We start from the raw sequence: 12,016 nt of genomic DNA, 5'->3' as shown, positions 1-12,016 counted from the left end.
AGCTGTGCCAGAATTGCGTTTTTTTGTTTACCTGGCATCCCAAAAAATAGGATAAAAGGTGATCAAAAAGTCACATGTACCCCAAAATGGTACCAATAATAACTACAGCTCGTCCCGCAACAAACCAGCCCTCATACCGCTACGTCTATGAAAAAATAAAATTAGTTATGGCTCCAATAAGTCAGGAAATAAAAAAATATGCAGTTGTGCCCGAGGGGAACATTTCTTCAGTTTCAAGAGGCGATTTATCAAGGACCTAAAATTAGGGAACCAGGAAGGGGAGGGCCCAAACATATCCGCTGGAAGCGACGGTGCCCGTATTATACCAGGACAACACTTCCTAGCAAAATTCCCCAAACTACAAAGGCGCGGAGTGTGGACCAAAAGGGGGATAAGAAATGACACCATTTATCAGTGCGACACCGGCCTGTGCAGAAAGGATTGCTTCACAGCGTAAGGGCGGGTTCACACATGGCGGAATTTCACTTAAATTCCGCTGCGGACACTCCGCAGCGTTAATCCGCAGCGGAGCCGTTTCTCCATTGACTTTCACTTTAATTTAGCAGTGTTCGTTTACACGATGCGTACAATTCCGCTGCGGAGCATAGGCTGCGGAGCGGAATTTGGTGTCCGCAGCATGCTCTGTCTGTTGCGGAGCAGTGGCGGACTCATGGCGGAATTTCTCCATTGACTTCAATGGAGATTCAAAGTTCCGCAATGAAGTCCGCAGCTGTCATGCACATGTCATGTGTGCTGCGGATGCGTCTTGCTTTTTTAACTTGACATTTCTTCATTCTGGCTGGACCTATGTATTTCTAGGTCTACAGCCAGACTGAGGAAGTCAATGGGGCTCCCGTAATGACGGGAGCGTTGCTAGGAGACGTCAGTAAATAGTCACTGTCCAGGGTGCTGAAAGAGTTAAGCGATCGGCAGTAACTGTTTCTGCACCCGGGACAGTGACTACCGATCCCAATATACATGTATCTGTAAAAAAAAATGAAGTTCGTACTTACCGAGAACTCCCTGTTTCTGTCTCCAGTCCGGCCTCCCAGGATGACGTTTCAGTGTAAGTGACGGCTGCAGCCAATCACAGGCCAAGCACAGGCTGCAGCGGTCACATGGACTGGCGCGTCATCCAGGGAGGTCGGGCTGGATGCCGAAGGAGGGACGCGTCATAAAGACAACGGGCGGTAAGTATGAATTTCTTTTACTTTCACTAGGGAAAGTGCTGTCCCTTCTCTCTATCCTGCACTGATAGGGAGAAGGGAAGCACTTTTCCCGCAGTCCGCAGCAGCTAGTCCGCATCAATTTTCTGCACATTTTGTGCAGATCCGCAGCCGTAATCCGCAACCCGGATTAGGTGCGGCATTGATGCGGACAGTTGCGGAGGAATTCCGCCATGTGTGGTCATGCCCTAACACACATCTATGGATTATTTTTATTTTTTTATACCACCTGACTATGCCCCTTATATACTCCGCCCCGCTTACATGTACCCCCACATTATAAAACACCAGCAATACTCAAACAAATATAGTGCCAAGCAAAATCCGCTCTCCAAAAGCCAAATGGTGCTCCCTCGGCCCTGAACCCTACAGCGTGCCCAAACAGCAGTTTCCTTCCACATATATGGCACAGTCATACCCGGGAGAACCCTTTTAACAATTTTTGGGTTGTGTCTCCAGCGTCAAAAGCTGGGCATGACATATTTGCCACTGAATGGCATATCTAGGGAAAAATATAAATTTTTAATTTGCACCATCCACAGCGCATTCATTTATGGAAAAGACCTGTGGGGTGAAAATGCTCACTACACCCCTTAATAAATGCCTTGAGGGGTGCAGTTCCATAGTGGGGGTCACTTATCAGGGGTTTCTTTTTATTATTTCACATCTGAGCCTCTGCAGTTGTGAACCAATACTTTGTAAATCGCCAAATTAGGCTTCCACTCCGCATGGTACTCTTCACTTCTGAGCCCTGTCATATGTCCAGACAAAAGATTAGTGCCCCATGTAGGGTGTTTCTAAAACCGGGAAACACCGCATAATAATTAGAGAGCTGTCTTGTTATGGTGGCACAAGCCGGGCACCACATATTGGCATATCTATGGAAAAAAATCCCATTTTCACTCTGCAACATTGAGCGCACACTAATTTCTACAAAACACCTGCAGGGTTAAAATGCTTACTACACCCCTTGGTAAATGCATTGAGGGGTGTAGTTTCCAAAATGGGGTCACTTCTGGGGGGTTTCCACTGTTTTGGGCCCACAGGTGCCCAGAAACCAATCCAGCAACATCTGCACTCCAAATGGCGGTCCTTCCCATCTGAGCCCTGCGGTTTGCCCAAACAGCAGTTTATGACCACATATGGGGTATTGCCGTACTCGGGAGAAATAGCTTTACAAATGTTGGGTTCTTTTTTTCCTTTATTTGTTGAGAAAATGAAAAAATTTGCGCTAAAGCTACGTCTTATTGAAGAAAAAGGACTGTTTTTATTTTCACTGCCTAATTCTAATAAATTCTATGAAACATCTGTGGGGTCAAAATGCTCACTACACCCCTAGATGCATTCCTCAAGAGGTGTAGTTTCCTAAATGGAGTCCCTTTTTGGGCGTTTTCATTGTTTTGTCTCCTCAGGGGCTTTGCAAATGTGACCTGGCCTCCGCAAATCATTCCTGCTAAATGTGATCTCAAAAAGCCAAATAGTGCTCTTTCCCTTCTAAGCCCTGCCGTGTGTCTAAACAGCCGTTTATTACCACATGTGGGGTATTGTTTTACTCGGGAGAAATTGCTTTACATATTTTGTGGTGCTTTTTCTCCTTCAGTCCTTCTGGAAATGAGAAAAAATTAGCTAAACCTACATTTTCTTTGAAAAAATGTAGATTATTATTTTCAGGGCCTACTTCCAATAATTTCTGCAAAAAAACTGTGGTGTCAAATCGCTCACTATACCCCTAGATAATTTCCTCAATGGGTGTAGTTTCCAAAATGGGGTCACTTGTGGGGGGTTTCCACTGTTTTATCCCCTCAGGGGCTTTGTAAATGTGACATGGCCTCCGAAAACCATTCCTGCTAAATGTGAACTCCAAAAGCCAAATAGCGCTCTTTCCCTTCTCAGCCTCGCCGTGTGTCCAAACAGCCGTTTATTACCACATGTGGGGTATTGTTTTACTCGGGAGAAATTTCTTTACAAATTTTATGGTGCTTTTTCTCCTTTAGTCCTTGTGAAAATGAAAAAAAATTAGCTAAACCTGCATTTTATTTGAAAAAATGTAGATTTTCATTTTCACAGCCTACTTGCAAAAATTTCTGCAAAAAACCTGTGCGGTCAAAATGCTCACTATACCCCTAGATAATTTCCTCAAGGGGTATAGTTTCCAAAATGGGGTCACTTGTTTGGGGTTTCCACTGTTTTGTCACCTCAGGGGCTTTGTAAATGCGACATGGCCTCCGCAAACCATTCCTGCTAAATGTGAACTCCAAAAGCCAAATAGCGCTCTTTCCCTTCTCAGCCACGCCGTGTCTCCAAACAACCGTTTATTACCACATGTGGGGTATTGTTTTACTCGGGAGAAATTGCTTTACAAATTTTGTGGTGCTTTTTCTCCTTTAGTCCTTGTGGAAATGAGAAAAAAAATAGCTAAACCTACATTTTCTTTGAAGAAATGTTGATTTTAATTTTCACGGCCTACTTCCAATAATTTCTGTAAAAAACCTGTGCGGTCAAAATGCTCACTACACCCCTAGATAATTTCCTTGAGGTGTCTAGTTTCCCAGATGGGGTCACTTTTGGTTGATTTTGACTGTTTTGGCACCGCAAGAGCCCTTCAAACCTGACATGGTGCCTAAAATATATTCTAACAAAAATAAGGCCCCAAAATCCCCTAGGTGCTCCTTTGCTTCTGAGGCCGATGCTTCATTCCAGTAGCATGCTACGGCCACATGTGGGATATTTCCTAAAACTGCAGAAACTGGGCAACAAATATTGAGTTGCATTTCTCTGGTAAAACCTTCTGTTTTATAAAAAAAATTGTATTAAAAATGTATTTCTGCAGAAAAATATGAAATTTGTAAATTTCACCTCTACTTTGCTTTAATTCCTGTGAAATGTGTAAAGGGTTAAGACATTTTCTAAATGCTGTTTTGAATACTTTGAGGGGTGAAGTTTTTAAAATGGGGTGACTTTTTTGGGGTTTCTAATATATAAGGCCCTCAAAACCACTTCACAACTGAACTGCCCCCTGTAAAAATAGCCTTTTGAAATTTTCTTGAAAATGTGAGAAATTGCTGCTAAAGTTCTAAGCCTTGTGAGGTCATAGAAAAATAAAAGGATGTTCAAAAAACGATGCCAATCTAAAGTAGACATATGGGTGATGTTAATTAGCAACAATTTTGTGTGGTATTACTGCCTGTCTTACAAGCAGATACATTTAAATTGAGAAAAATGCTAATTTTTGCAATTTTTCGCTAATTTTTGGTGTTTTTCACAATTAAATACTGAACATATCGAGCAAATTTTGCCAGTAACATAAAGTCCAATGTGTCACGAGAAAACAATCTCAGAATCGCTTGGATAGGTGAAAGCATTCCGGAGTTATTACCACATAAAGTGACACATGTCAGATTTGAAAAATGAGGCTCTGTCAGGAAGGTCAAAAGTGGCTAAAGAGGGAAGGGGTTAAAAAGGTGGACTATTTAAATCTGTTCTATATTGGCCTAAGTGGCAATTATAGGCGTTTGTATCCTGTTTTGCTATTATGCTTTGATACTTGTACCGTTGTGACCTGGCCTCCCTACCAACTCTTTCAGAGTCTCTACTGTACCGTATCCTGATCCTGTTGACCTCTGCAACCTTATCCTTTAACTACGTTTACATTCCCTCCATGGATCCGCATTGTGTTTCTGCCTGGTCTATGTTGCCTGACCCTTGACTTGCCTGACAGTGCTCATGCATATCCGATTCTACCTGATATCCATGACAGACCACTGGCTACTGTTCGATCACACTTTAAAATCCTCTTCTCATTGTTCACCAGTACGTGTCATTGCTCATAGCAACCATATTTCCAACCATTCCCATTGTGTCTGGTTCCATATGTTATCCAAAAATCAATCACTGGACCAGCTTACAGCATCTAAGTCCTGGGGTCAGCCAAGTAACACTTGACCCTAACGCTATAGAGATGTGTCCTTCTATCAAGGACTGTGGCAAATTTGGAGTACAATGGCTGAAACAAACAGGCAGGAGGGTGCAAACAGCAAGAGTAATTAAGTAACAGTCCAGCTTCAATACAGTTTGTTTGGTACACAGATAAACAGCATTAGAAGTAAAGTGAGACAGAGGGGAATTAGACTGCAAGCAGGAAGATCAATAGTCTTGCAAGGAAGTACTGCAAGGTCCAAGCTTATATAGGAGCTACAAAAGTAAGACGAATTAGGGAATCAAGGCAAGGAATCCACAGAGGCAGGAATCAAACAGAAGCTAGACAGTAAATCCATTATTGGAGCTGTCCAACAGCCTCAGTGGCACAGTAAGGAAAGCTAGTGCCTGGAACACAGAAGTATCCGGGTTGAATCCTCACACTTCCTTGCCTTTTTTCTTACCTCAACATATCCTAAGATATGTGGCATGAGATGACAATTTTTGAAACAACATGATTTTGCTATAAAGCCCCATTGTTATGACAGAACTCCAAATCCCCTACACAGACATTATGTATAATGAAAAATGTATAATGTAAAATTTCTGGTTGCTTAAAATTAACCCTATGGAAAGCTTAGAAATCTACTCCATACTGTTTTATTATTCATTATCAGGTATGCAGTAAGAGCTTAAGCTCCTCCTAGTGGTGGCTACAGGCAGCTAGAATTGTATAATTTAATTCAGGGGATTTGGAGCTCTGTATAAGAAAAGGTCATCTCTGACCCTGTAAAAATATATTAATAAATGAATCAGCACCAATGTTTTAACCTTTTTAGACCAAAAACAAACCATTGGTAAATTGTGGACATTCATTTTAAGTCTTTGCTGTAACCAGTACGGTAAAAGAAAACAAAAAATCAGTGAATCTATATGTATCTTTTGAAGTTTTAAAATGAAATTGACGGCAAGTTTTAGTATTTCACATGCAAAGTAAAATTTCAAAGTTCCCTCATCTCTTGTAATGAATAGAAATGAGCAGATACATTCTATACAAACTGAATTAATTACGAATATGCCATAAAATATGTATTTCAGGTAATCCAAAGCTTTTGGGATTCGTACCGCACAAATCGCTCAAAATGGTGGCCGCTATTTTACAGATCAGGAGTAGAGGAGAAGACAGAGAAGAAGGATAAGATGACCCTGGGCAGCGGCCTGCTGGACTTTCCCAAAATGCATTGCAAGCAGCTCTCCCTCTAGCACAGTCAATCATAAGGGGTTTAGGTGTGAGTCGCTAATGACTCAGTGGATGACAGTCATTTGAGTCATAGTCATTATAAACAGCTCAACCAGCAAATGCTGCTTCTTTGTGGGGATAGACATAGGAGAGAGAGGACGTCAGACAGAGGGAAAGAGATAGTAAAAAAAGAATACAGATAGATTGTGAATTAGTGTCAGTGAGTGTGTTTCATAGTAAGGAGATTTCTAATAATTTGATAGAGAGAGAGATTTTAGAGAGAGGTAGGAGTCACTGTCAGAGTGTGAGTTAGGCAGGCAGCTATTGCTGAGAGTGAGTGCTGCAGCAACTACACAATTCTTACATTAATCTATGAATCACTAATCTTCATCACATCATTCACAAATCATGTCCAATAATAAAAATCCTGGTACTGATAGCATGGCGCCACATTAACCCCTTCACATACCTGGACGTAACTGCACGTCCTTGTACGGGGGTTGAAGTATGACCACTTAGATGCCACGGTCAATAGCGACGGCGGCTTCTAAGCCGTTAAAAAAGGGGATAGCCCCCTCTGACAGCCCCATCCCCTGGCGATGAGTCCGCGGGCTGCCGATGATTATCATTGCAGCCCGGGGTCTAATAAAGCCCCCCAGGTCTGCCTTTCTTCTTCTCCTCTTAAAGGCTATGTATACCATTGAAATATCATCCTACAGCTGCCACAGACCCCGACTATCACTACAGATGTTCATAAACTGGATAATACCCGGCTCTTCCGGTACCCTTGGTTGCTATGGGTACCGGGGTGAAAATGGGGGGTTAGTGTTAGCCTCTTCATGGGATAACACTAAGCCTCGCCTTAGTAATGGAGGCTGTCAATCAGCTATACTAAAGCAGTAGTAATAACGTTTTTTTAAAAAGGTATATAAAAAAAAAATTTTGGGAAGTAAAAATCCCCCCGCACAGCCCTCGTTTACCATTTTATTGTGAATAAAAAAAAAAGTAGTCCTCGAATCCGAAGTAGTCCAACGACTGAACCAGTAAAAGAATGCAAACACCTAAAAAATTTTGTAAAACATAAAAAAGCAAAATAATTATTATACTTACCTTTCCTGTGTTCAGTGCTGGAGCCGCAATGCCAGCGAGCTACCCTGTTTTTGTAACCTCAGAAGTTATAGGGCAGCTTCAACTCTAAATATGGCCCTGCCTGTATCTAAGCCTATTATGTGTGATAATGTCTGCTGGGCCCTATATCTAATCCTATTATATGGCATAAAGTCAGCTGAGCTGCTGTAGCTAATCCTATCATGTGTGATATTGTCTGCTGAGCTGCTGTATCTAAACCTATCCATAGCTGTAGGGGTCTTAGTGAATTGTTATTCTATTCTGCATTGATTTTCAAAAATGTAAGTGACTCTTATTTGCTGCAACTTGAATTTGGTGAATTAATTCTACCCAGGGGTAGACACACACATGCCCTGAAAAGTCGTGTATGACAATCTGAGGTCTTCCAGAACTGAATAACCCCCTTTTAACTCCTTCAGGATAAGCCATTTTTTTAATTTCATTTTAGTTTTTCACTCCCCGCATTTGAAGAGCCATAACTTTTTTTTTTTTCAATGGAGTGGTGTGAATGCTTATTTTTTGTGGGAGGAGAGTTCTAGTTTCTATTGCCACATTTTAAAGTACCATATAATGTATTGGGAAAGGATAAAAAATGTGTGTAAATTTTTTTTTTTTGTGCCACCACATTCTGAGAGCCATAACTTTTATTTTTTAGTCGATTAAACGGTGTGAGGGCTTATTTTTGTGCAGGACTATATTGGTATCATTTTCTAGTACATACAACTTTTTGATCACTTTTTATTACATGTTTTTAACGTTTTAATATATATTTTGTTATGGCGTTTTCTGTGCATGAAAAATACTGTAAATGGGCGCATCACTGAGCTGTTTCCATTCCTGCACAAAATTAACCACAAGTAATTGTGAGCCATGAAATTAATTACATTAATTATTAGATACAGTAGTAGGAATTGCTATTGTAAGATGATAGTGGGCCCCCATACTCACTGGGCCATTGTTAAGCTATACAGGCTGCACGTATGGTATATCCATCCCTGGTTCTACCATTTCTAAGCAAAATGGATTCTCTCTCAAGTAGTTCCTGGATTCTACCAGCTTTAGTAAAAACACATAATGGAGATAGGTGAGGCTGAGCAAACAAATAGGACTGTTGATTGGAAAGGTTGTATAGGTAGGTAGAACAGGCAAGATGAGAGGGCAAAATGAAATTCAATTGCAGACAGGGATCATGCTGATTCAATCAAGATGTCTGAATAATGAACAAAGTGTGAGACACAGTGGATATATTACAGTCAATACAATATAAGAAGTAGGAGACCAGCCGGATAGAAGAACTACAGTGGTTGAGCTGAAAGATAGAATAACACAGCACCTAGTGAGTTAATACATCACTTTAACCAACTCGAGTGCCAAAATGGCCACATAGGCTTGACAGTTGTATCTTGATTGCCTGATAACAGTAGAATATGAATAGCCTTACAATGCTTTAACTTCCATTCAACTCATATGTGTCATTTACGTAATGAGGTTAGAGCTGAAAGATTAAATGTCTTAATTCTGGTATACAGTTGAATGTAAAAAAACATATTTTGTAAAATGTTTTATTCATCATTACTTGTATTATGCTTTTACTCATTTACTATAATTTCTCATTGTATTATTTACTTTATTTTTGTTACATAGTCAATTATTTTTTTAGATCATTTTTAATATATATATATATTATTTTTATTTATTTATTTTTATTTATTTATTTATTTTCTTTCTTTTAAAATCTTTCGACCAGCCTATTTTGAACGTTAATGACCAAGCTATTTTTTAAGTTTTTCCATCGTCGCATTCCAAGAGCTATAACTTTTTTATGTTTGTGTCAACATAGCTGTATAAGGTCTTGATTTTTGTGGGACAAGTTGTATTTTTTAATAGCACCATTTTGTGGTACATATAATTTATTGATTAACTTTTATTAACTTTTTTTGGGGGGGAATAGAAAAAAAACTGAAATTTCGCCACACTTTTTTGCATCCTAAATCTACGCCGTGTACCGTGTGGTATAAATAACACAATCACTTTATTCAGCGGTTGGTTACGATTGCAACGATACCAAATTTGTATAGATTTTGTGTGTTTTACTACTTTTACACAGTAAAAACACTTTTTTTTCAAAATTATTTGTTTTTGTGTCTCCATATTGGAAGAGCAATAACTTTTTTATTTTTCTGCCGATGCAGTTGTATGAGGGCTTTTGTTTTTAGAGATGACTTGTAGTTTTTATTGGTACCACTTTGGAGTAGATGCGACTTTTTGATCACTTTTTATCACGTTTTTTTAAGGCAGGATTCACAGAAAACAGCAATTTTTCCATTGTTTTTTATTTAATTTTTTTACGGCCTTCAACCGTGCAGCTAAAATAATGTAATAGCTTTATAGTCGGGGTCGTTACAGATGCGGCAATACCAAATATGTGTAACTTTTTTACTTTATTTTGGTTTTTTTAAATAATAAAGCAATTTGTAAGGGGAAAAAGCGGGTTTTTCATATTTTCTAAAAACATTTTTTATTAACTTTATTAAACTTTTTTTTTACTTTTTTACAAGTCCCACCAGGGGACTTTAATATGTGATCCTCCGATCGCTTTTTATAATACACTGCAATACTTTTGCATTGCAGTGTATTATTTGGACAGGTATCTGGCATGGCCTATCAGGCATTTACTAAAGATATACCTGGGGGCCTTTATTAGGCCCCCGGCTGCCATCAAAGATACAGACACTCGACGATCTTATCACCGGGTGTCGGTGGGAGAGAGAGGGAGCTCCCTCTGTCCAAAACAACTCAGATGCGGCGCTCGCTATTGAGCGCCGCATGTGAGGGGTTAAATGGGTGAGATCGATACTGAGAGCAGGGAGATTTACCGGCTCCCTGCTTTGTTTATTTATTCTGATGCAGCACCGTGAAAAGGCGTATGAATCAGAATAAAGGCCATTAGTGGCCGCCGTGAAAAGTTGTATTGGCGGTCACTAACGGGTTAATGTGGGCAGCCACCAATTGATGTTGCCAAATCAAGTTACATGGATTTATTTCCCTCATAGTCCTAGGCCAACACCTCTCAGTGAAAGAGGCATCATGGAAAATCATAAGCATCTCAAAAAAGAGAAAGGCATGGGCCTCACATCCAATTCTTGCAGTGATCTATTGCTGCTAAACAAAAGTTTTCAAAAATTAACATACACGTTATGATCAAACTGTATAAGTACTTTTGCCACTTCATGGCGTTCTCTTCCAAGTAAGTGTGCAACATAGAATGTGCAAGGAGAGCGTTTCAAAAGCCCAATAGGACCCTTGCTGCCAGTCTAAGTCCAGTGGTTTTGATATAATCCCCCTGCAGCAGGGTAGTTTTTACATATTGGTGGGCCCAGTTAAAATATTTAATAATTAGCCCCCTTTGGAACATTTTCATATTCTTCTATATTTGAAAGAAATGGAAAACAGGAATCCCATCACTTCCACCACTGCAATAGAGACAGAGTAATAACATAGGACACAACAAAAAATAAAGTATTTTATGGTGGTGTGAACAGTGCCACCGAAGGAAGAGCAAATTTTTCCTGTTGCCTTTTTGTTAGCCTCAACTTTCCCTTAAGGATGGATTCCCACACAGTGTTTAGATTCGATTTTTGTAGCGTTTTTAACTGTGTTTTTTATCACAGCAGCCACATGATTCTTGTTAATCCTACATTGGGGAAGAATTATTGTTACTGGTGAACCATACGAATGCTGCGATAGTATCTCCCCAATGGGACCCTGCATTGTTTTCTATCACTTTTCTAAACAAAATAGAAAAAGCAGCTAATGGACTTTATAAATATGGCATTTGTTCTAATTGCTATATAATTCAATGTATTTACAACCACCAAACTTACAAACTATGTATTGATAACTCTGCACATTGTGCTTTTTGTGTATTGTGCTTTGTATGCTCTTTAAGTGGCTATTTTATGGCATTTTACTTCATAGAATTCAAAAGGTATTTTAAATAATGCATGTTCAAAAAACATTATTTTTAAGATGTCACTAAAAAGTGGCTCAGATGCACTTACACAGCTCCTCAGCCTCTGATGCCCCTATAAATTGCCTCAGCCCCATATGCCCCCATGTAGTGCCTTAGCCCTAATGCCCCAAGAGTACCTGGTACTAATACACTGTATCCCTGTGAAGTTTATGGCTGCAGGCAGGGCCGCACCTGCCATTAGGTGAGGTGAGGCAGCGGCCTCAGGCGGCGCCACCGAGCTAAAAACGGGGGGCGGCATATTGTGGCAGGGCCAGGGGGGATGCGTGGGGAAGGCAGGGGAGAGTACTTTGCCTAGCAGACGTGCAGCACGATAGGCGCACGTCTGCTAGTACACTCCCCCTCTGTGACGCTGCACGCGCCGCCAGAGAGGAGCATAGGGAACCTGGAGGACTGCGGGAGGAGCGGCCGAACGCTCTCTCCTGAAGAAAAGAAAAGCAGCTGGTAAGTAATGAGTTGAGGACAGGAGGCTGAGTC

This window comes from Rhinoderma darwinii, chromosome 1 (genome assembly GCF_050947455.1).
Source record: "Rhinoderma darwinii isolate aRhiDar2 chromosome 1, aRhiDar2.hap1, whole genome shotgun sequence".
NCBI lineage: Eukaryota > Metazoa > Chordata > Amphibia > Anura > Rhinodermatidae > Rhinoderma > Rhinoderma darwinii.
Note: the sequence above shows the minus strand (reverse complement) of the source record.